This window comes from Mustela lutreola, chromosome 16 (assembly GCF_030435805.1).
Source record: "Mustela lutreola isolate mMusLut2 chromosome 16, mMusLut2.pri, whole genome shotgun sequence".
Lineage (NCBI taxonomy): Eukaryota > Metazoa > Chordata > Mammalia > Carnivora > Mustelidae > Mustela > Mustela lutreola.
The window spans coordinates 5158817-5182469 of NC_081305.1; the positions used below are offsets into that span (position 1 = coordinate 5158817).

The 23653-nt window shown below is 43.2% G+C and overlaps 1 protein-coding gene across 1 annotated transcript in view; it reads right to left on the reverse strand.

Moving 5' to 3' along the window:
- The window catches only part of CDH13 (cadherin 13), a 989149-nt gene that overhangs the window by 548575 nt on the left and 416921 nt on the right, over positions 1-23653 (reverse strand). The window lies entirely within an intron of this gene.

Below are 23653 nucleotides of genomic sequence, written 5' to 3' on the forward strand. Positions count from 1 at the left end.
TGGGCTCTCTGCACAGAGTCACGGTGACAGTGACATGGGGTGGTGTGGAAACTGCCCATTAGTCCCACACGCTCCCCTCGTGTTATGGCAACGGGCGTGACAGAGCTCGTTTGCAAAGGCGGGTCGAAGGGGAAGATGATGAGAAGAGACGCCACAGGGTAGAGTAAAGCCCATCGGCTCTTGTAAGTTCTGCCGCGCGTGCTTCTCGGGCTGCTGCTCTGCAAACAGGAGACATGGGCACAAGCCACGGTTTTCTAGATGCCCGCCTGCTTTCCGAGAAGGGGCTGCCCGTGCTCTCAGAAACAATTTCTCCAGTGACGAAGGCCACCTGTCAGAGACTGTGGGGTTGGCCGGTCTTACAGGAAACCTTGCAGCGGAAGGACCAGTGTCAGGACCTCTGAGTGATGAGCACCAAGGAAGCAACGCATTTCCAAAGGTAACGGGTATGACAGCCGTTCCTGTAGTCACGGGTGTTTGGATGGAAGAGAAACGGCTTTGCCCAAAGTGTCAACGGAGGAAAGGATGCGTCAAGAAAAGAAGGATTCGTCGGAGGAATTTGCCGTTTGAATGGTGACTCCAGAATTCTCTGTCTAGCAGCCAGGAAGATCTTTTAAAACATCCCCCTTCCCCTGCCCCTTCCCAACTGCAGACGTGCTTCCCCTTGTCAGAGCATGGGGCCTCCAGGGCTGCCCACACCCAGGAGGGCGAGCAGGTTGGGCTCCGGAAGACACTACTGACCTCAGGAGGCCTCATGCCGTCCAGGTTCTGCTTCGGCTACACAAGCCGTGCCAGGATCCGCAGGTTGTAAACACTTAACTGAGGGCTTTTCCCCTAGCAGTGCTCCTTCCCAGCCCTCCCCTCTGGTGCCTGATTGACAACCCCCGCAACCCCCTCAACCACAAACCCGCCATCCTTCCACGCTCAGCTTAAACACCAAGTCAAGTCACCAGACTCTTTGCTATGGGGATCGCCTGCAGCTTGCCCTTTCTACTCAGAGTCTGGCTCTCAGCTTCTGACTACACATCCCCCCAGGGCCATCAGCGCATCGATGTCTGTCTGCTCCGGGAGGCTACCGGGCCCCAGGAGGGCAGGCACCATGCCTCCCTGGTTTGTGAGTGTGTCCCCTGGTGCCCGGCACAAGGCCAGGCACATAGCAGGTGTCCAAAAGGCGTTTTTTTTTTTTTTTAAATAGTACTAAATTCAAAAATTATTAAATACATCTAGGGTTACTGTAAGAATTAAGGCAATCTAGGTAATGGGTGTAGCACAGTGTGTGGTTTAGGGTACTTGCTCCACGGTTGTGTCTAATAAGTAAATAAGAAAGAGATCTTGGACTCCTTTTTAAATTTCCTCTTCCCTGTGGAAATCTGCCCTCGACAACAGTTATTACGACCACCCTCAGTTCGGACTTTTTCCTCCTAGAGTGCTCCGTGCTCGGTGAAGTGACGGAATCTATAGACATTTTTCGGAAGGTCCACCCCTTGGAGCGCTCAGCAGAAGACCGTTGCTTTCTGGAAGAAATGACAAGGAGGCTGAGCCGGGAAGGCCACGCGGACGTCAGGCAGGCGGACGGACAAGGAGTAGGAAGGGCGCCAGGCCTGGAGGACGCACGTGAGCAGACACAGAGGCAGGAGGAGGCCAGAGACCAGAAGGGCTGGGGAAGCGGGAGGTAGGGCTCAAAGGAGCCCCGGAAGAGGCAGGAAAGGGAGAGCGAGCAGACCTGGTCCGCAGGATTGTTGTGAAGCCCGAGGGCCCTGGGAAGCCCCTGAACGGTTCTCAGCAGAAGTCCGGGATCTGACCCTCACGTTGACTCTGCCTTATCAGAGCTGAGGAGCCGTCCCTGGAGAACACATTTTCTTAAATGGGTTTTCTTTTCTGCTACCCTAAGCCATTGCTATATTTGAAAAGTTGAACTTAAAAATCAGACACGAGTAAAACGGCACAACCCGCTCCCCCCCCCCACCACGCACACACGCATTCTACCACTTGCTCTAAAATGTCAACTTCCTCACATTTGGACGGCTAGTTAAAAAAGAAAAGAAAAGCATATGCTTTGGATGAAAATTTGCCAAACCACACTTCCAAAACGCAACCGCCTCCAAAATATTTCATGAATCTCGCAGGACCAATAACAACACAAAGCAGGACTTGCTAGTTTCATCGGAGGTGAAAAATGTTTTAAACATATTTAGATTCCTCAGTCAGAGGTCCGTTCAACCGCGCGTGATGGTGATGGGGGTATAATGGATACAATTTCCCTCTGTCTGCTCTGGCATTGATAAAATATTCATGTTAAATAGCTATTCTGAACACCTGAAGGCGTCTTGCTGCGTTTTACAGATGGACTTGTTTTTCTAATACACATATGTACTCCTGTCTCAACAGCTGTATTAACCTGAGTATGTATTCTAAATGTGTGAGCACGTACCCCAGATCCCACGCTTTCTGGTCTGCGTGAGCTCATAAATTGGTGAGTGGCCTTTAAAGAAAGCCCCCCTTAGGAAACCCACATGTGGAAAAAGAATTCTTTTCAATTCAGTGGGTGTTTATTGGGTATTGGCTACGTGCTTCCCCACAAGGAAGGTCCATCGTAAAGGGTACAGAACTATCCTGCAGGCGCCTCAGACCCAGCGTGTCTTAAACCAAAAACTGAGAAGCCGGCCCCACCCAGGGATGGCTGCCTCCCTGTCTCAGAACTGAAGAACTCCACCCATCTGTCCCGTGGACAGTTGACTTCACTGCCGCCATATTGCTCCCCTGAGCGGTTACCGCCTCTGGAGGGGTTTCCCGAATCCATGCGTCCTTCCCTAGTACCATGCCCTGAGCATCCATTTCCCCGGCTCGCGCCTGTGGACTCTTTGCGTCTGATCATCTCCTCTTACACATGAGCCCACTGGATGCTAGAATCATAACCACCAGGACCTCAGCACCCTTAGTCCAGACTCCCCAGAAGCAGACTCTGAGACAAAGATTTGAGACCAAGGAGTAGTTTAATATACTTTCTAAATTTTCTATAATGTACCTATTCTACTTGGAATCAGGACAAAAAATGAATTCATTTACTCACAACCCTGTCTCGTACCAACAGAATAGGCTTTCAGCGTCCTTCCTTTCAGGTTTAAATGTACTTTCTGCTTAAGCTGAAATGGAAGGGTCTGAACAACTCTGTACCTTGCTTTTTGAACCTAATGATAAAAGCCAAGCTTCTTTCCCCCCCATGTCACAGACTCTGTAAACACAATTTTAGCAGCTGCATGGCACATCACAGGGACGCATCAGGATGCATTTAACCGTTCCCTTGTCCTCATGCTCATCAAGTGGAGGCATTTCCGATGCTTTATCATAAACAAAATGCAAATAAAATACCAGTGTACGTGCAGTTCGATTTGTTCACTTGTTTGCTTGTCTCTAACCAGGAGTTCTTGGAATGCACTAGGGCAGTGAGTTACTAGGTCAAAGGTAATGAACACTTTTTTAAAAAATTTAATTTAATTTGTGTGTGTATGTGTTCTAAGGGACCTGGGACATATTCCGAAACCATTATCAGCACTGAAAGACGGATTGCACGTGGCCACGGCCGGGCATTCCCCCGTGGTTCCCACACCTCCCTCTGGAGCCAGTTTCTATAGTTCCAACCACGTTGCTTTTGCCCAAACATGCCGTGCTCGCTCAGAACTGAATGCCTTCATTTGTGCTGCTCCTGTGACAGGATGTTTGTCCTCCCTTGTTTACTTCCAGTCCTCCCTACCTGCCGGATAACACACACACACACACACACACACACACACACACACACACACAATGTCATTCTCCTGCTCAAGTTAGGTGGAGCCTTCTGGACAGTTCCTAGTAACCTCAGGTTTCTTTGGCCAGCTCCCATTAGTAGGCAAGGGCGGGCCTCATTCTCCAGACCTTAATAAAGATGATCTGTTTAATAAATATTTATTTCTTTAATAAATGCTACCTGCTATAAAATGGTAAGCTGATAAAAATCTCTTTCCTTCTTTTTCCAAGGGACTTTTTTTTTTTTTTTTAAAAGATTTTATTTATTTATTTGACACAGAGAGAGAGAGATCACGAGTCGGCAGAGAGGCAGGCAGAGAGAGGGTGAAACAGGCTCCCTGTTGAGCAGAGAGCCCAATGCGGGGCTCGATCCCAGGACCCTGAGATCATGACCTGACTTGAAGGCAGAGGCTTAACCGACTGAGCCACCCAGGTGCCCCTCCAAAGGACTTTTGACTTGTCCACGCCTTAAGGTGACCTCTGAGAAGAGAAGAACCTTCCGTCTCACGTAAGCCCTGATGTATTTAATCATCAGGTTGGAAGGGACCCGTTCTCTCCGCTGCAGCTGAATCCCCTCATTAACTGGCAGAAGACAGGCCTGGCTGTCCCTACAGGCACAGCCGCCCTGCAACGAGGCCTGACCTCACAGGGGCCTGGAGAGGCTGCACGCTGACAGATGTCACCGAGGGACTGCGGGCTGGAGTCGGAGAAAGACACGGGAGGACCTCAGCTATAAAAGCAGGTGCTTCTTTACTGTTTCACCCCAAGTAAAACCCAGCTTCTGAAGCTGAATCTTACGGTGATTCAGGGAAAGAGGGGCCCCAAATCCAGCTTCCCTACAATGGGCGGGGGAGCCGGGGAGGGGTGGCGCCTTCCTGTCTCAGGATCCCTACCAGAGGGACCACCTTTACAGCGGTGTCCTGCTGCTTACGCAAGGAGGTGCCCGTTCCCGGGGCTCCGGCTCCGCCTCGGGTCTGTTTCTGAGCTCCTGGCTCCTCCTGTTTTTATCCACTTGCCTTGTTTTTGATAGCTCGATGCTATGGCCGCGAGCTCTAAAATTAGAAAGCCATTTCCCACGCCGCCGCCAAAGCCAATTGCCTCCTTGGTGCTGCCCATTTTTAAATATCCTTCAGGACGGCAAGTCAAGACTGTTCTGCTTTGGGCGTCGTTTTCAATATTTAACGTAAATGATCCTCCTTTCTCCTCCGCTCTGTAAATTTCTTCTCTGACACAGACGCCTCCCCCCAAGCTTCCAGTACTATTCCTCTTCCTCTTTTGTTAAAGACATTTTAATTAAGACACCAGGGTCACATGAACCTACTTAAGCAGTCACCTCCCTTGTATGTAGCTCTCTTCAGTGCAGTCCCCAGTCAGCAAAGTGTCTTTCATGGGCCTGCCCCATGTCTCCCTCCTCCCTTTGTTCTGTGGTTTTCCGCTGGGTTACAGACCCTCTCATTTTAATGCAGGCCCCACTGCTGTCCCACAGGACGCACTTTCCATTAATAAATGCCTCTTTACGATGATGCCTGCGGTGTCACATGTCTCCCCCACTTCATTGATTACGGTGGCCTTTGAAGGTTCAAAGGTGCGTCAGATCTACCAGGGAAAAGGGGAGAAGAAGACCACGTTTGATATTCTCCAACATCTGAGGTTTCCCTGGGCCCCGAAGTTTTGATGTCAGGATGTCCAAACAACAGCGGCTTGAAGAGAGGAGAGCCTGGTATAAATATGCAGTTGCCACGTGATCCTCATTCTTCCTTAAAAGACCGCGGGATCAGGCTCCTTCTTCAAAGTCGGCATTGACAACGACAGAAACTATTTGATAATGGTGCTCGGGAAATCTATTACGGGACCGAGAGAAATATGTTGGCATCCCAGCTGCTCTGTGAACCTGCCCCACAGGAAGGGAGCGCTTCTGTTTGTTTTCAAATGCTTCACATTAAATTCTTCGAGCGTTTCTACAAAGAGGAAAGTATCTTTGAAAATCAGTGAATTCTCAAGGATGAGAGGGAACACTGAGCGTTGACTGTGGGTTTGGCATTAAGACTTACAAACGTGGGGATTAAGGAGGGCACTGGGTGTGGTGCATAAACAAGGAATCTTGGAACACTAAAAAGATAAAATAAAATTTTAAAAAGAGTCTGGAAATGCCTTAAAATAAATGATTAAGATATTTAAAAAAAAAAAAAGACTTACAAATGCTTTTCTCCATTAATATGCAGATAGTCTCTGTGATGTCAGCACCACTGCATTCCCATGCTACAGATGAGAAAACCGAGGCCCCAGAAAAGTTAAAGAGCTTGCTCAAGGACATATCGCTGGTGAGTGAGGAGCCGGGGCTGTCACCCACTGCACCTCTTGCCTCCTGTGTGTGCTGTCTTGATGCGTCATGATTTTAATTACTAAAGTAATTTTGTTCACGATCTTTTCCAGTTAAACTTATATGTAACGCATCTATCCTTTCGCGGGTCCATGAGCTCCATTTTCAAAATACGTTCAGACCTTGACTGCTTCTCATTCCCTGAGCCTCCCCCAACTGCCACCACCCTGGTCCTGGCCAACATCCTATTTTGCAAAACCCTTTTAACTGGTGCCCTAGCTTCTGCTGTTGCCTCAACGGGCCCCATTCCTCCCTCCTAACAGCCAGAGTGGTCCTGTCAAAACAGGAACTGGATGACATCACTCTTCCGCTTCATAGTTTCTGGTGGGGCCCCCTAGCACTTGGAATAAAACCAATGTCTTTGTACTGGCCTTGAGTGTTTGATGTAATTTGCCCCCTGCCTCCTGTTACCTCAAGTCCCCCTGACCTACTCTGGCTCAGTCCAGTTGCATTGGCATCCTAGAACATACCTGGATGTTCTACCTCAGGGCCTTTGCATCTCATGCTCTCCCTGCCTGAAGTACTCTTCGGAGATACTTACGGAGCTGCTGTATTAGTTCCCTATTGCCGCTATAACAAAGTAAAATCGACAGTAGCTTAAAACAACACCAAGTTATCTCATCCCTTTGGGGCCTGATGTCCCAAACTGGTCTCCCTAGACTGAAATCAAGGTGTTGTCAGGGCTTTGTTTCTTCTTGAGATTCTAGAGAAGAATCTGTTTCCTCGACTTTCCCACTTGCTAGAGGTTGCTGCTTGCATTTCTTGGCTCCTGGCCCTTTCCCCCACAGCAGCACAGCATGTTCAAATCTCTCTCTGGCTCTCTTATGACTGTATTAGGCCCACTGGATCATTCAGGAGCATCTTCCAATCTCAAAGTCCTCAATTTAATCATATCTGCAAAATCTCTATTGACCTGGAAGGTAAGCTGCACAGGTCCCAGGCATGGGGATGTGGCTGTCCTGGGGCCACTATTCTGCCTGCTACAAATCTGCTTTCACATCTTTTCTCAAGTGTCAACTTCTGCACGATAACACTGCTGGCTCCTCTCACCTGTATTTCTCTCTCACTAACACATGCCCCTCTTCCATGCTTTATCTCTGTCTTCCTCACAAGATGACATTCTAATGTACTCACACTAATTATTTCATTTATTATCTGTCTCCTCTCCTAGAATGTAAGCCCCATCAATGCAGGGTTTTGGGGGTCATTTTTCCATAGTTGTATCCCCTGCACCTAGACTAGTGTCTGATATAGAATAGGTACTCAGTAAATATTTGCAGAATCATTCATATCCCTTCCAATAAGCTGACATATGAAGGTTCTTAGTCATATTGAAGGTTAAAAATGAGAAAAAAAATCAATCAGCCTGATTCACTGAGTACCTATTATGTGCCACTATGTTACATGATGTATGTAACACAAAAATTCATGAAGAGGTGTCAGATTGCCATGCACAGTGGTAAAGGATGCATACTGCACAAAGGCCTTTGGAGGAGGTGGGCAAGGGCTGAAATTTCACCTTGTGTTATGCAGCCATAAGCCCACGGGCCCTGAGACCCTTGAAGGGATGGCTGTTTCTAAGTCACTTGAAGGCCCTGTTACTTCTATCCTCACTGGCACTACTTGCCTGGCATGAACAGGCCCTTAGTTTTTACTCCAGTGGGGCATTAAAGCTTTTTGGACACAGCAGGGGAAGAGCCCGGAGGAAGCAGCCCTGGGAAATGGTGACGAAATCTGTAGGACCATGGGTTTCAACCTCAGAACCTGAGAGAGGCTGCACCTTCCTGCTGTAGCAGGGCTCCTTGGACCGGAAGCAGGGGGGACCTTGGTTTCTATTTCATCTCTGTCACTAAGGCTGCAGGCCAGAAGGGAATTTATTACCCTTCTTCAGAGCACCAGTTTCCACACTTCTGCAATGGGTGGAGTGATCCCTCCCACAACAGAACTCTTCTGAAGGGTGTAAGAATGTTTTGCCAACTCCAAATTCTGTTCCAACATGGGCTCATCATTTATTCCTAAGCCACAGAGCCTGTCTCAGTCATTCCTTTGCTCAGGACATCCAGTGGCTCCCCGTCTTATCAGAATGAAAGGCAAGATCCTTACAGTGACCTGTGAGGCCCTGTTCAATAATAACACAGGGTGATTAAAAGTGTGTGTGTACACATGTGCATGTATGTGTGTCTGTTTGTGTGTGTGTTCAATCTGCTCCATCTATTCTGCCTCCAACCATACCTCCTACAATTCTACCCTTTGCTGACTCCACTCCAGAGGTACAAACCTCCTCAATGTTCTTGGATCATAAACATTCCTACCTTAGGGCCTTTGCACTTGCTGTACCCCATCCAAGAATGCCCTACACTTTGGGTCTCGTTGGCTTATACTCTTACGTCAGTGAAATCTTTCCCAGCCCCAGTGTCCAAGATTGCATGATTTTCCCCAGCATTTACTATTTCCCCTCCATGATTTATTTATGTCCATGTCACTGTTACCATCTAATATATCACATATATAACTCATTTATGTATTTTTTGCCTATATTCCCACTCCACACCAATATATAAGATCCATGAGGCAGAGATCTGATTTTTACTTCTTATTTACTATTATAACCCTAGTAAACCAGAACAATTCTTAGTACCTTACAAGTGCTCAAATGACATGTGAACAGAGTGAATAATGAATTAATCTAATCAGGAAGGCAGAATGAGCCTATGTGGAGTAATAGAATCTGCCGAGATGTGAAGTTGTGTTTACTGATTTTTAATAGAAAAAGAGATTGTGCCTGAGCAAAGAAGCTAGGGTAGTGGGTTAAATGCTGACTTGTTTTTGCAGGGTGGTTAAGGTTTAGATAGACAAATCAGGAATCAAAGTAGGTAGAAGAAAACAACAGAAACAGCAAGACTGCCATCTTGCACTCACTGAGTGCTTGCCATACACCAAGGACTATCCTATGTACTTCACAGATGGATCAACTCATTTAATCCTCAAAATAGCATTTTGGTATTTACTATTGTTAACCTCATGCTGCAGATGAGGAAACTAAGGCACAGGGTTAAGTAATTTGCAAAGAACAAATTAAAACATTAAAAGAAGCATAAAGTTGGGAGTAGTGGCAGTGTGGGTTGTTATTCTAAGGATCAGAAATAATAGAAGTAAAGCACTTTGCTTATAGAGGATTCTCTCTAAGTGATGGCTATCCTTATTAGTGCAACAGGTAGGCCAGAGAGATTAGTTAGAATTTTGGCTTTACATCCTTTCTTTCTTATGCTGTCCACACCAATACACGAGTCCAAACATGTTTGTGAACTCCTTCCATGTCACCTGCAGAAGTTTCTGTTTTCAGTTGGCTACACTGGAGAAATGTCAGTGGGTAGGAGCTTTGTAGCCCACTCTACCATCTGGCTAGGTGTCTAGCCTCTAAGATTATGGACATGTTCTATCAGATGTAACTTTACCATCTAAGCCAGAGACTGGCAGATCAGACAGTAGCTCATTGCCCTGTAATGAGCATCTTTTATATCTTTAATATAGAATATTTGTAACACAGGTGCCCTCTGGATCTATCAGTATCTTGCTGTCGGTACTCTTGGCCATCTTCTACTGTAAGAAGGAGTTTGAAGTAGTAGTTGCAGGCATGACTATTAAACCGATGGTCTGTATTCAAATCCTAGCTCTGCCACTTATTAGTGTTGTGCTAAATTTCTTCAACTGTTCCATGCCACAGTTGTAACATGTATAACATGGAGATTCTAGTGTCTACATCACAGAGTTGTCATAAGCATAAAAAGTGTGTGTGTGTATACATGCTCATGGGCATGTACATATGTGTGTGTGTACATAATGTATATGTATACATTGTGCCTCACGTGTATTGTATATTACTTTTCTTTTAGGGTACATTCTGTGATGCTCTCTCTCCTCCACATGAAAAGACCATTGGTATTGGTCTCAAAGAAGCAACTATCAGTTTCAGTTAATCTGTGCAAGCCCATATTTATTTTACCTCTTTTCCCAGTGCTCACATCTTATCAGTTTCAATGCTCTCTTGATTCACCCTTCAAAATGTTTCTTATCACAGTCAAAGTGCTTCAAACCAGTAATAAAATAAAATAAAATCTTAAAGAGCAGCTGGCAGGGGTGGGGGAGAAGCTACATTACGGAGAAAAAAAAAATGATAAGGATAACAGCAGATGTCTTGTGAGAAACAATGCAAGTCAGAAGACCATGGGGCAAATTTTTAAAATGCTCAAAGAACAAAAAAACCAATTCAGAATTCTAAGCCCAGGGAAAATGTCTCCCGAAGTTCAAGGTAAAATATAGACTTTTGCAGATATTCCAAAGGTGAAAGAATTCATCACCAGCAGAACAGCACCGTAAGAAGCATGAAATAGTCCTTCAGTTGGAAGGAAGGTGATACCAATTGGAAATATGGGTCTTCACAAAGGCATGAAGAGCACAAGAAATGGTGGGTATGTAGGACAGATGACTTTTTCCCCAAATTTTTAAAAATATGCCTTGAAAAGGTAACTGGTTGTTTAAAGCAGAAATAATAACAACGTACTGTGGGGTTTATTACAACATATGATAAAATAAAATGGGTAACAGTAATACTGCTAAGTTTCTCCAGGAAGGGAAAAATGGAATTACGCTATTGTAAGATTCTTATGCCATATGTGAAGTGCTGTGATATTATTGGAAGACAAACTATAATAAGTTGAAGGTATATACTATACATCACCATGCAACCACCGAAATGCCAAAGAATGTTTCTCAATGCTGTGTTCTTCAGTTTGGTCCCAAATACTCCTTGCTATGTGCCATACCAGTATCAGTGCAATTTCTCACCCAGACCATCCCTATGGCCTTCCAACATGCTTCCCCTCTTGCCCTCTTGCCCTACTCTCTTATCCTTCTTCAGTTTAAGATATGCTTCCAGACTAGGCAGTCTGAAATACTGTTTATCAAAGGTTACCTTGAAGGTAGCAAAGAATTACACATGGATATTTGTTGTAAGAGGAGATGAACAAGTGAAGTCCTGACTTCTCCTACAGTATAGAGTCCACTCCATCGTCTTAACTTGACTTTCACGGTCCTCTAAAGTTGGAGCCCAGACAATTTTTCTAATTTCTTTTTTATATCAGAATCATGTACTTTAGATTAAATGCTACTACACACTGTTCACTGAACAGGTCTTATGTTTTCCTGCTTTTGTATCTCACCCCATAGCATCTATCTTACATGGAATGTCCTTCTTACCTAAATTACAAAGACGCCCCCTCCCCTTAGAAGGTCAAGCAAGTTGGGGAAGTTAGGGAGGAAGAAAGTGTCACTAAGGTGGCCAGACTGTCCCTAGTAATTAGTGGTGTATTGTCCGTATCAGTGAGATCACTCTTCAAGTCCTGCTCTAGTAACTCTGCTATAATTTTAAATGTTTAATTATTTTATGGACTTCAATCATACATGTCAACACTCTTTGGCCTTTCAGTTTGCAAAGTTTCATTTTTTAAGGAGGAGCAATGCTTGCTCTTGTGAAAAGGACCAAGCTCAGAAGAAAAGGCCAATGTTACAATAGACTAAAGGCAAAATCCTAAATTATTGAATTGTTATGGATTGTGCTTTCCCATTACATGAACTTTAATAGGTCTTGGACTGTGTGCATGTATGTGCAGAAATGTTTCATATCTCTTAGACCAAATGCTTCTTTTTAATGATAAAGACAAAGGCAACTGATCACCCATCCAAATGGTAATATCAACTTGGGTTGAGCAAAACTGAGGCTTAACAAAGTTAAATAATTTGTCCAAAATATGAAGAGAATCAGTGGGGACATACTGATTTAAGTCTATATCAATATTTCTCCAGAGGTATACTCAACCTTTACATTATTCAAAGGACAAGATTAAGATTTTTTTTATTGTCAAAGATGTTCAGAGGATTTTTTTTTTTTTATGAGATTGCAAAATACTTTACCATGGTCCTGACTTTCAAAGGCATAGGCACTTTTCCCCTTAAACTAAAACTCAGACATTAAGAAAGCTGGCATAAAAATCATCATTTTCGAGTGCAAATTGAACAGTAGTCTTGAATCTATTTTGTGGTAGATCAAAAGGAAAAGAGAAAACACCACAGTTGAATAGCACAGCATTGTTTGGGTGTTGAAGCTTGCCAGTCCCCTCCCAGTACAAAACTGTGGCCAGTCCAAGGGGATTAAACCCAAATTGACTGACTGCATCAACACATGTCTGTAAAGCCCAGGCTTTCATATTAAGGATTTAAATTGGGATTCAGCAGAGACTCTCAGTCCTGAAAATTGAAATCATGAGTCGTGATGAAAATAAACGCTCATGGATGTGGTCATAGCCTAGGGATAATTTTTCTGTGATTGCACCTTCATTTCTGTGATCACTCCTTTAGCTATGGTACTGAGAGGATGTTTTCCATCTCAAATTATAGGAGCGGTTGGATAACTTCTCCAGGAGCAGGGAAATTGTCAAAGTGGGCTGGTACCAGCTGCAGACCCCTGACAGAGCCTTCCCTTCGGGGTGATGTTCAGTCTCTGGCTTCTCTTAGAGAGAGCTGTGGGCCCGTCTTTCAGTTCCTGGTAGATGGACTGACTTGTCCTCATGCTGTCTATACAAGATCAGTACATCACAGTAACCATGGTGTTTCCTAAGATCAAATCCCAATGTGTCCACTTGGAGAAGTCCATGTCACAGAGTCAATCATTCCAATAATTTTGTAAGTGTTGGAGAAGACAGAAACTTGAGAATGGGGCAGACATAGGGCAAGAAGTTAATCTCACCAGGAATAGGCAAGGTCTGATGGTTTCTTTTGTAGATGGAGTTTGAGTTCAAAGCTTCCCAAGGGAACTAAGTGAGCACCATTAAAGAGGAAGAGAACAATAAAGCACTTGTCAACCCTCCTCACTCTCACATTCCCATCAGGAGATGCTAACCACAATGCCTTCCCCTGTCAACTGAGAGAATTATTTAGCTTCTTTCTATACAAATCTTGAGCAAAAACAGGATTACCATTAATTCTTTAAGTAAACAGTCCTGCAAAACTTTTAGATCATCACCCATATAATTACTGACCCATGTTACACTTCAGGAAATTAATTTATTAGATTTGCAATCTCAACAGGAACATCTAGATTTGCCAGGGGAGTCTAGATAAGGTTAGTTTCATACTGTTTGGGGGTAATAAGAGGAGTGTTTGGGAAAAGCTAGATGTGCCTGGATTTCCAATAACTCAAAATGTACACCAAAAACAGAATTGCACAACCAATGAGAGACACAATTTTACTTTCAAAGTGGCAGAGAAAGAAAGAAAGAAAATAAAGAAAAAAAAATACTAACAAAGGAAGACAAATGAAGCTAGTTTAAGGTTTCTATCGATTTGCACTATTTTATTATATCAGTATGGTGCTCGGAAGGAACCAGGGTTGACAAGTTAATGGACTCTAGTTAGAAATTTCCAGATGAAGCTGAGAATGGCATTAGCACCTGCCTTGTCCTAATCATCTGAGACCTTGACTTGCGAAAACGTCTTGATCGTTACAAAGGAGCTCAAATTATCTGCACTAACAATAACCATCCATCAAATGGTCAGAAGACAAAGGTTGTGCAAATCAACAGAGGAGTCATGGGAGGCAGTTCACTCAAAGCAGGCTGGATTTGAACTTGGTGTACCAAGCTTCTAGTCCTGGCTCTACACTGAATAAGTGTGTCACCTCGAATAGGTCTTTGGAATCTTCCTGAGACCAAATTTCCTTCTATAAAATGAGAATAATAGTGCCTATCTTGAGTGCCTATCTTGAAAGACTATTATAAAGATCGAATGTGTCATAAGGTATGGACTACTTACTATTTTAAAGTTCTTCTCCTTGGTAGGATGATGTCAAATGAGTTAGAACCATATTGATTTAAAAGTTATATTCAGAGTTGGGGCACCTGGGTGGCTCAGTGGGTTAAGCCTCTGCCTTCAGCTCAGGTCATGATCTCAGGGTCCTGGGATCAAGCCCTGCATCGGGCTCTCTGCTCAACAGGGAGCCTGCCCCCTCCCCCCTCCACCTTTCTCTGTTTGCCTCTCTGCCTACTTGTGATCTCTGTCTGTCAAATAAATAAATAAAATCTTAAAAAAAGAAGTTATATTCAAAGGAACATAGTCAGATGAATTAGAAGTTATATTTGTTAACACGGATGCAAGGGGTGTACATAATCTCAGAAGACTTACGAACCGCTGCTTTTCTGATCTTACAGATTTTTTTTTTTTTACCATGATTCATGAAACAAATATTAAACACCTACCATGTGCCACACACCATTCTAAATGCTGGGGATACAGTAGTGAATCAAGCAGATTAAAAAAAAAAATCCTTCCCTCAATAAGGGCATATTCTCGTGGATTAATTCTTCAGGATAATTTTATGTGCTGCGGTATTACCATCTAAAGTGCATATTTAGAGAAGAGGAGGACTGGAAAGAGATTGTGCAAGACCAGTTCTTGACTTCAGGCTGAGCGTGAGCATCAGGACCTGGTCTGAGGCAAGCTTCCAGTCCGGACCTGTTGGAACAGCCCCAGAAATGGATGTGGTGATAAGGGGCTGGAATTAATAGCAGAGCTACTCAGTTAGCCTGGCGGACGTAACAGGTGTTCGGGGTGTCATCATTTGAGATTTTTATAAGAAATGCCAATACATGACTGATTTGGTCATTGGACTTCCCAAACTATGTAGAAAGATAAGAAATGTTCCTCCTCCTACTGGCTGAGAATGTGCCTGGGAAAAAAGTCATTCAAATGTTCATGGAGCATTGTTTTTCTGAGAATAAAAGAAGATGAAGAAGGATGAAGTAGGGAGAAGAGAGGCGAGGCCAGTGGGAAGAAAGAGAAAGGAGAGAAAGAAGGGAGGAGGGAGGGGTGGAGGGAGGAAACCACTGGAATGTTTCAAAAAGCACTGTTAAGTGTTTCCAGACATTTTGGTTTGTTGACAACAGGTATACTCTGCAGCCTTAAAAAACAGTAAGATCAGAGAGATCATATGATAGTTGTCTTTCTCCGCTTGACTTATTTCGCTAAGCATGATGCGCTCTAGTTCCATCCACGTCGTCGCAAATGGCAAGATTTCATTTCTTTTGATGGCTGCATAGTATTCCATTGTGTATATATACCACCTCTTCTTGATCCATTCATCTGTTGATGGACATCTAGGTTCTTTCCATAGTTTGGCTATTGTGGACATGGCTGCTATAAACATTCGGGTGCACGTGCCTGTGGGGGCTTAAGTGGGTAGAAGAAGAATCAATGAAACAAGATGGGATTGGGAGGGAGACAAACCATAAGTGACTCTTAATCTCACAAAACAAACTGAGGGTTGCTGGAGGGAGGGGGGTTGGGAGAAGGGGGTGGGATTATGGACATTGGGGAGGGTATGTGCTATGGTGAGTGCTGTGAAGTGTGTAAACCTGGTGATTCACAGACCTGTACCCCTGGGGATAAAAATATATGTTTATAAAAAATAAAAAATTAAAAAAAAAAAGAAAAAAAAACAGTAAGATCAACAACCTGAGGACTTTGAAGGGGCAGGGGGGGGGTGGGAGGTTGGGGGAACCAGGTGGTGGGTACGGATTGCATGAGCACTGGGTGTGGTGCAAAAATAATGATACTGTTATGCTGAAAATAAACAAAAAAAACAGTAAGATCATATGACGACAGAGAAAATGTTGATTGTATAACAAGTGGCAAAATTACAGTACCCACTCGTGTATGTACTGTGTGTACATACATGCACTATATCTGGATGAGAAACAGAAGGGAACATTCACAGAGTATCTGCTGGGGATCATGAATGACTTTTTTTTTTTTAATTGTTTTAATGCTGTGATGGATTTTATAACACAAAAGCATAAAAAGCATATGCGCCCAGATTTGTTTTTATTAGTCTGTATTGTAATGAATGTGGAAGTCTGGTCTGGAAACCAAATTTGCTTTGAAAATAAAGGTCTAATTATTGTTCTAACTTTTAATCACTAGCTTGTGTAACCTGAGCAGACAGGCTGGGAAGACTTGTGAGTCAGTCTGACAGAATTACTGGGAGTGAAGAGTCTGTGCTAGAAATGCTGCTGGCTTTCCTCACTTGAACTTGAACAGAGAGGAAAAAAAAAAAAAAGCCTCAACATGTCTACCAGGGTTCTGGCTAGGGTGGTCTGAAACACAGAGTAGGCTGGGCTTGAGGCAAGGAGGAGCCTGAAACTGGGGAAAAGTGTGGGCTAGAAGGGAGAGAGGAAACTGGTGATGGGGTAGGTAGAAGTTGTAGCCTTTTCTGGGGTAAAGATGACTCCCAAGGTTTCCCATCCACATGGGGTGATCACAGCTTTGGTCCACACTGGGCTTGGCTGCTCAAAGCCTTGTCTTTAAATTTGAGAATCAACCCACGTTTCTTGCTTCCAGCATCAAATCTGAGGGATCTTCAAGGAACTTGACAGTTCAGCGGTGTCTTGATTCTTGGAGCGCTAACTGCAAGCTTATTAAAAATGCCGAGCCCTAGGCCCCACACATGGAATCAGAACGTGCATTTTCACAAGATCCCAGGTGATTTATTCACATGCACATTAAAATCTGAGACGCATTTGTCTCCATAGTCCCTGACACCTTTTGACTCTGTTAGTGGTTACTCAGGTCCATCTCCTATTTCCAGCCCTCAGAGCAAAGTCACGAGACAGAATTGAACGGCAGATAAGCCACCACACAGTATTTCATGACATTTGTAATTCCATGTGCATTCTGGGAATCAAGAGTGTGCTCTAAAGGCAATTTCCCACTGGGCTATGAACTCCTTCTCCTGCTTCCAGTGCAAAGACCAACCCATGGGGTTCATGTTGTAGGGGCAGGACTTGGCACCATATATGCTAGTACTTGGTGAGCCAAAGTGATGGCGTGGGGGGCATGATTAAGACCCCTGGAGCTCATAAGGTACATCCACAACAGCCAGGAACATAAGCTCCATGATGATAGCAGGTCTTTCATTCACTTGGTGCTACACAGCAGTTGTTTCCTGAGTGGCTATTCAATAATAAAGCCATGACATTAATTATACAATGGAATTAATTATACAATGGAAACTCTACAATGGAAATTATACAATGGAAAACACCTTTATAAAGTAAAGCTAAGGACTGAAAGGCTATGAGCTAGTGACCAGATGTGGGATGGAGTGTTAATGGGCTGAGATTACACTTGGTTCTGCCATTATAAGCGGTGTTTCTTAGTTTGTGTGTCTATAGGATGGGTTTGATGCCCACCACGCTGACTGCTGTGGTATGTGACCCAGTGCATATTGGGATCTGAATTGATAGAGGTAGAAAGTAATTTGAAGCTGGGCGCGGTGGCTCATGCCTGTGGTCCCAGCTACTTGGGAGGCTGATACAGGCAGGTCGCTTGAGCACAGGAGTCCTATGCTGATTGGGTGTCTACACTTCTGGCATCAATATGGTGACAACCCAGGAGCAGGGAAACAGGAGGGGGCCTAAGGAGGGGTGAACCTGCCCAGGCTGGAAACTGAGCAGGTCAAAACTGAGCAAGACCCCATCCCAAGATGAGAGAAAGAAAGAAAGAAAGGAAGGAAGAAAGGAAGAAAGGAAGAAAGAAAGAAAGAAAGAGAATGAAAGAAAGAAAGAAAGAAAGAAAGAAGGGAGGGAGAAGAAATTAATTAATTAATTAATTAGGCAAACTCTAAGCCAACAGCAAATATTTTCGTCTTTGTCGGCCACGCTGTCTGTTGCAACCACTCAACTCTGCCACTGCAGCGAAGCGACCATAGGCAGTATATCATGAACAGGCATGGTGTGTTGCAGCAAAACTCTGTTGATGACATCAGACAGTGGCCTATATTTGGCCCATGGACCATGGTTGGTTAACCCCCATTCTTATCTGCTACTATCATGACCTACCAGCTTCTAAATGTTAGCAAGAAACTTGCAATAGAGCTCATTTATTTATCTGAAGTATTATCTTTATTCTTCTTATTTCTTTTTCTTTTCTTTCATTTTAAGAGAGGGGTAGAGAGTGGGAGTGGGTGGGGGGTGGGGAAGAAGGAGGAGCAAAGGGAGGGGGGACAGAGAGAATCCTAAACAGGTTCCACACCCACAGAGCTTGACCTGAGCAAAAATCGAAAGTTGGACGCTTAACCGACTGAGCCACCCAGGCGCTCCTCTCTGAAGTATTTTCTAATCTATCAAGTTTTAAAATATCACATGAGCACATAGAGAGAGCTTTAAACATGCTGAGTCATGAAAAGATCACATTTCTTGGAAGAAGCTCTGGTTATACAGGGTGTTTAAATAGCTTATTTTCGCAATAATCCTACGGTGCAGATAATGACGTTTCCCGTGTATAAGACAGGGGACGAGACCCGGAGAGGGAAACCGGTTCACACGAGGTTGAATCAGAAATGGCCTTTGGACCTAGGGGCTGCTGTTGAAGGTCAGACACATTTCACTAAACCCTACACTTTTGTGATGTGGTTCTGGGGGCAAACATCACCTGGAACCATGAAAATGTTCAAGGAAATGAAAAGGGTATCACAAATTGTGTCCAGAGAATGTCAACAGCCTACTATTAGCTCCATTGTCATAGTGACAATGCTGACATTTAAAGTCACAGCGCTGTGAGTTATAAGCCTAATAGGCAGCAGGTAAGCACAAAGCCCATGAAACCCGATAAGACACCCTCAGCATAAGAAAATAACATGTCAGAGTCAAACGGGCCATGTGTCAACACAAGCTAAAGACATAGGAATCGAGGAGAGTCTTGCTGTTGTGAGACCAGAGGGGAGTGCACGTCCAGATTAAGGCAACATCTGAACAGCAGTATTTTAATTATTTTAAAATAATTCTGTGATTTCCAAGTGTGTGTGAGATAACCATTAATGAAGCCTTTCCCAGTCATGCGGCCAGTTCCCAAGTAAGTGTTCAAGAACAGTGGTGACTAGACTTCTTCCTCCTGCTTCTCTTATTAGTAAGATTATTAAATCCATCCCACTAAGCATTCCTCGATGTATCGGAAAGGCCATTTGTAGTTAGTACCTATTGCATGTTCAGTGAAAATTAGACTTAAGTGTTGGGGAAAAAAATCATCTTGGGTTTAAAAATTCAATGAATGAGTAAGAAGTTAACAAATAATAGTATGGATTTTTTTTATGCTGCGAGTGCCATGTTAAACATTATATTTACAATGAGTACAGGAAGTTTTAATCTCATTATTTTGAGCTCACTAGCTTTTTATTCATATTTCAAAGCAGTTAAAATGAATTAGAATTATATCAACAATTTTCACCCAGTCATATATCTCAAGCAAACTCTATTCAGCCAAATTAAGTCATTGTTCATTTTTCTACACAAAATAAACAACTTCAGAAAAAAATTCTGTTTTACTTTGTTGAAATTATTTTCATCAGGATTAATTGTGGGATATATAAGTTTTAGGGAAATTATTTGATTCATATGGATATTATTGGATGCTTTTTTTCCAAATTAAATTTTGCCAATGGGAACTTCTGATTTGTGGGGTCTGTTCTATGGCTTTATTCTACCCAAGACCAGTTTTGCAGTTCTAGAGTTTTAAAAGAAGTTTTGATTCTGGCATCGATTTCTAGTCGATAATAACATTTCCTCTGTGTAGTTTTGGCCATGGTCATCTTATTTTGATCTCATTCTTTCCACCACCTTTAATTTTTCATTGGACACTGTTTTGTGTGGTCTTCCGTGATGCCAGCAAGATTTGATATTTCAGCAATTTTACCTCTACAACACATTTTACTGTTTGTGGTTTTAGCCACTGCCTGTTTTAGTTATTGTGTATGATTTCTAGAAGCAATATATTATGAAATGGATTCAAGGCTGGGGGAGTCTGTATTTATTTCTTAAGCAAAGAAGACCAGTAAAGCAGACGTTAACACCTGAGTTCAAAGCACGGTCCACATGCCAAGGTCAAAGCAGCAGTGTCAAAATATCTTGCTTTGAAAAAAATCAAAACCGTACAGGACTCTAAAACATGAAGAATACAATTTCGACTTAACAAAGGGATTTAATTTAGCTCAGCCCTTAACAAAGGATCTGGGTTGAAGATGGCCCCCTATCTAGCAATGAACACTTTACAGTCCACGGAGTCTCCCTTACAGTTCCAGCAAGCAGAACAATCCCCATTTTACAGATAAGGAAGCCAAGGCTCAGAGTATCTTGTCCAGGATCGCATGGCTTATAAATTACAGAGCTTGGATTTGAACCCTGCATCTCTTAGGCACTACCACTGCATGTTGTCTAGGCTTAGGGTCTCACTGAGTTTACTGGGCAGGGCAAGGGTGGGGTGGGGGGAATGTATGACTGTCCTGCATCCTCAAGGCTATATCTGAGAAAACTTCTCCTAATTTTGCCTTAGACCTGATATCAGGGGCCTGTTACCTGAGTTTGGCATTCCCTTAATAATTTTTCATTGGAGCCACCATTTACTTATCATGGGACCCACTCAAAGGTCCTGGTGCCTTGATCTGTTCTCAGTTTGAGCAAGGCTGTGCTGATCGGAGACAAATCTTTTTCAATTTCCCAATAAAGAGTGTGAGCTGGACATAAGATAGAATTCCACAGTGCCAGTCAGAACACTACGAATTAATAGAGATTCTAAGGAAAATAATAGCAGGAGGTCTATGTTTACTTTGGCAAAATACTGACCATCACAACTATGCCTCATGGAGGGCCTCAATGGGTATTAACATATTGAAAGCTCTGAGAAGTCCTGTAAGTAAGAAAATAAAACCAGTGCTCCCCAAATACATGTATTTGAATATAAACCCTAGGGTCATTTGGTTGTTTGTCTCCCTAACATTTATTTCTCCACTTCTCCTTGCTGTAGAACTTGGAGTTTATTCAAGGCAATGGACAAATGCTTGCTGTTCCAGCTATTTTCATAGCTGGGGGTAGCTGTGTGATAAGGTTCTGGCTTGTGGGAAATAAATACTAGACTTCTGGTGGCTCCTGGGGAGACTATCTTTATTGCAAAGAGGACAAATGCATCAGACTTACCCTCTCTCCCTTCTCTCTGCCTTGCTGGTACAATAGTTGGCTATGCAGCAGCCATCTTGCAACCATGAAGGGACAAGTGAAAGGGGTAAAGTCAGCCGATGAAGGCTGGTCGGAAGAAGTAGAGCGATAGCCTGGCTTTCTCAGAGCATTGTTAAGCAGCTAAACAAATCCCAACAGTCATCTATCCTGGGGCTACTTGTTCAACAAGAAAAATGGCCTCTGCTTATTTAAGCTATTCTTGGTCAGGCATGTCTCTTACTTGCAGCCCAGTGTATGCTCAGTTGCTACTTTCTTAATGTTTGTTGTATAGATGAATACACTTTCCCATTATCTTGAAAGCTGAAAGGAAACTGCTTTCTACAGGTATTAACATGGGTTCTTCTCCACAAATGTGCTCTGAGATCAGGGTCACCTAAGTCATTCTGTTACACAGAGTAACTAAACCCCAAAGGGAAGGTGAATGCTTCCAGATAAATGTGAAAGTAAAAAAAAAAAAAAAAAAAAGAAAGACAAGAGACAAAAAGCTCCTGACATTCCACATCAAAACAAACTTTTTCAAGGTTATAGGTCCTCTCTCTGACTACCCCTTGCTAAATTTTCCCCAAACACATAAATTTCCCCCAGCTGTTAATGCGATCAGTTATCTCCAATCTTCTGTTTATGGGATCACTAGTTCAAAAGCAGAGGCAAGCAATCTGTTCGGTGTAAAAAGTGCAACCTATGGCACCCAAATTTACATCTGAAAATTGATTTCTGTCACATTAGGATTTTAGGAAGGCCTCTCCTCAAAGTCAGTGCAACCACAAAGCGTAATAAAAATTATGATGGGTCCAGAGCAGCATGATAAACTCCTAGTAAATTTCTGGTCTCCGAAGAGCCACAGTTGGCACAATATTATTGATGAGATGGTGAGACTCACCTGGAGCCATCTTTCTTGATGATTAATATTGACAACTCCATAAAACATAACTTGGGATAGGCAGACGGGTGTCCTAACAGCCTGACGCCCCTCGTTATATTTAGCTTCCCAGTCAGATGATTAATATCAGGCATGTTAAACAACTAGTGAGCTCCTAAGATTAAGAAAGTTCTAAGCATGGAGGGAGTGGAAGTCTCATCGTATCGCAGCTGGAGGTGCATATTGAAAAGGAACTTCCAACTATGGTTCTCTTGAATTTCCCTTTGAGTTGGCATCTTCTCCAATACCAATTCCATCTTTCATATTATTAGAAGGCAGCACAGAGGAGTATAGAGGAACAAAGAATTTTAGTGGGGCTGAAGTGGTGTGGGGTCTGTTATACACTCGTTCTGTGATGTTGGGTGTGTTGGTAATTTCTCCAAATCTCAACATCTTTATTTCCACATCCGCAACGTGGCCGCAATGATCTTATGTCTCCTCTAGTGAGCAGTAGGACTGCACACATCTTGCCTTCTTTCTATCTTTCCTATCCTGATTATCCTTTCCAAGTTCACAATATCCTTATTAATCCTGTTCAGCATGGACTATGGAAACTGTCCTGATGTTACTGAAACAGGTCGGACATACCCAATGGGAGTTCCCCTCAAAGGTGTTTTTAGAATCTAATAAGATGTCATATTTAAAATTGTACATCCCATACCAGCACATTATTATTTCCCCTTAAGTTATGGGAGAATCTGAACTTTTATAAATATCCAATTACTATATATTTAGTGGAGATATTTAGAGAGCATGAAAGCACATCAACTTCTATTGTGGTTCTGAATCATTCTTATTAAGGATCAAGTTAATTGCTCCCCAAATTATTTATTTCCCCATAAAAGAACAAACTGTCTTACCAGAAAAGTTGAAAGGGAAGACACCATTCAAAACATATCATCTGGGAATAGATATAAAACATTTTTCTTTTCCTTTGCATGCCTTGTAAAACAAATGTGTGAATGCACTGTTGCCATTGAAATGGCAGCATCAAGTGCTTTGCTAAGTAATATTGACCTTGTAGTAGAGGTTCCTGTGTAAGTTGTTCTCATGCCAAATCTCCCAATTCTGTGCTTATTGGTACCTTGTAATTCTAGAACTAAAATTTAAGCTCCATTGTTTTAGTCATTGTTGTAACTTGGTGAGATCTTTCTGAATCTGGAAAATCAATCCTGTACTGGCTGGTACCCTCTCTTTGTTGAAAAACATGCTTATACTCTGTTCTCTAAACTCTGGAAATGTCCTCCGTCTAGGTGATTGGCCCTGACAACACATGTCCCAAGCACCTTTTAGCACAGGTGTAACGCCTTGGTCAGTTCCTATCTTCTTCTCTATGCTATCAGATCATGTGGTAGAGACCACTTCTGTCTCATTTACCAGCATATCAGTATGTGGCTGGCACATACTGATGCTCAATAGTTAAAGTGATCTGATTGTTTTGAAGTTAAAGGACTAACT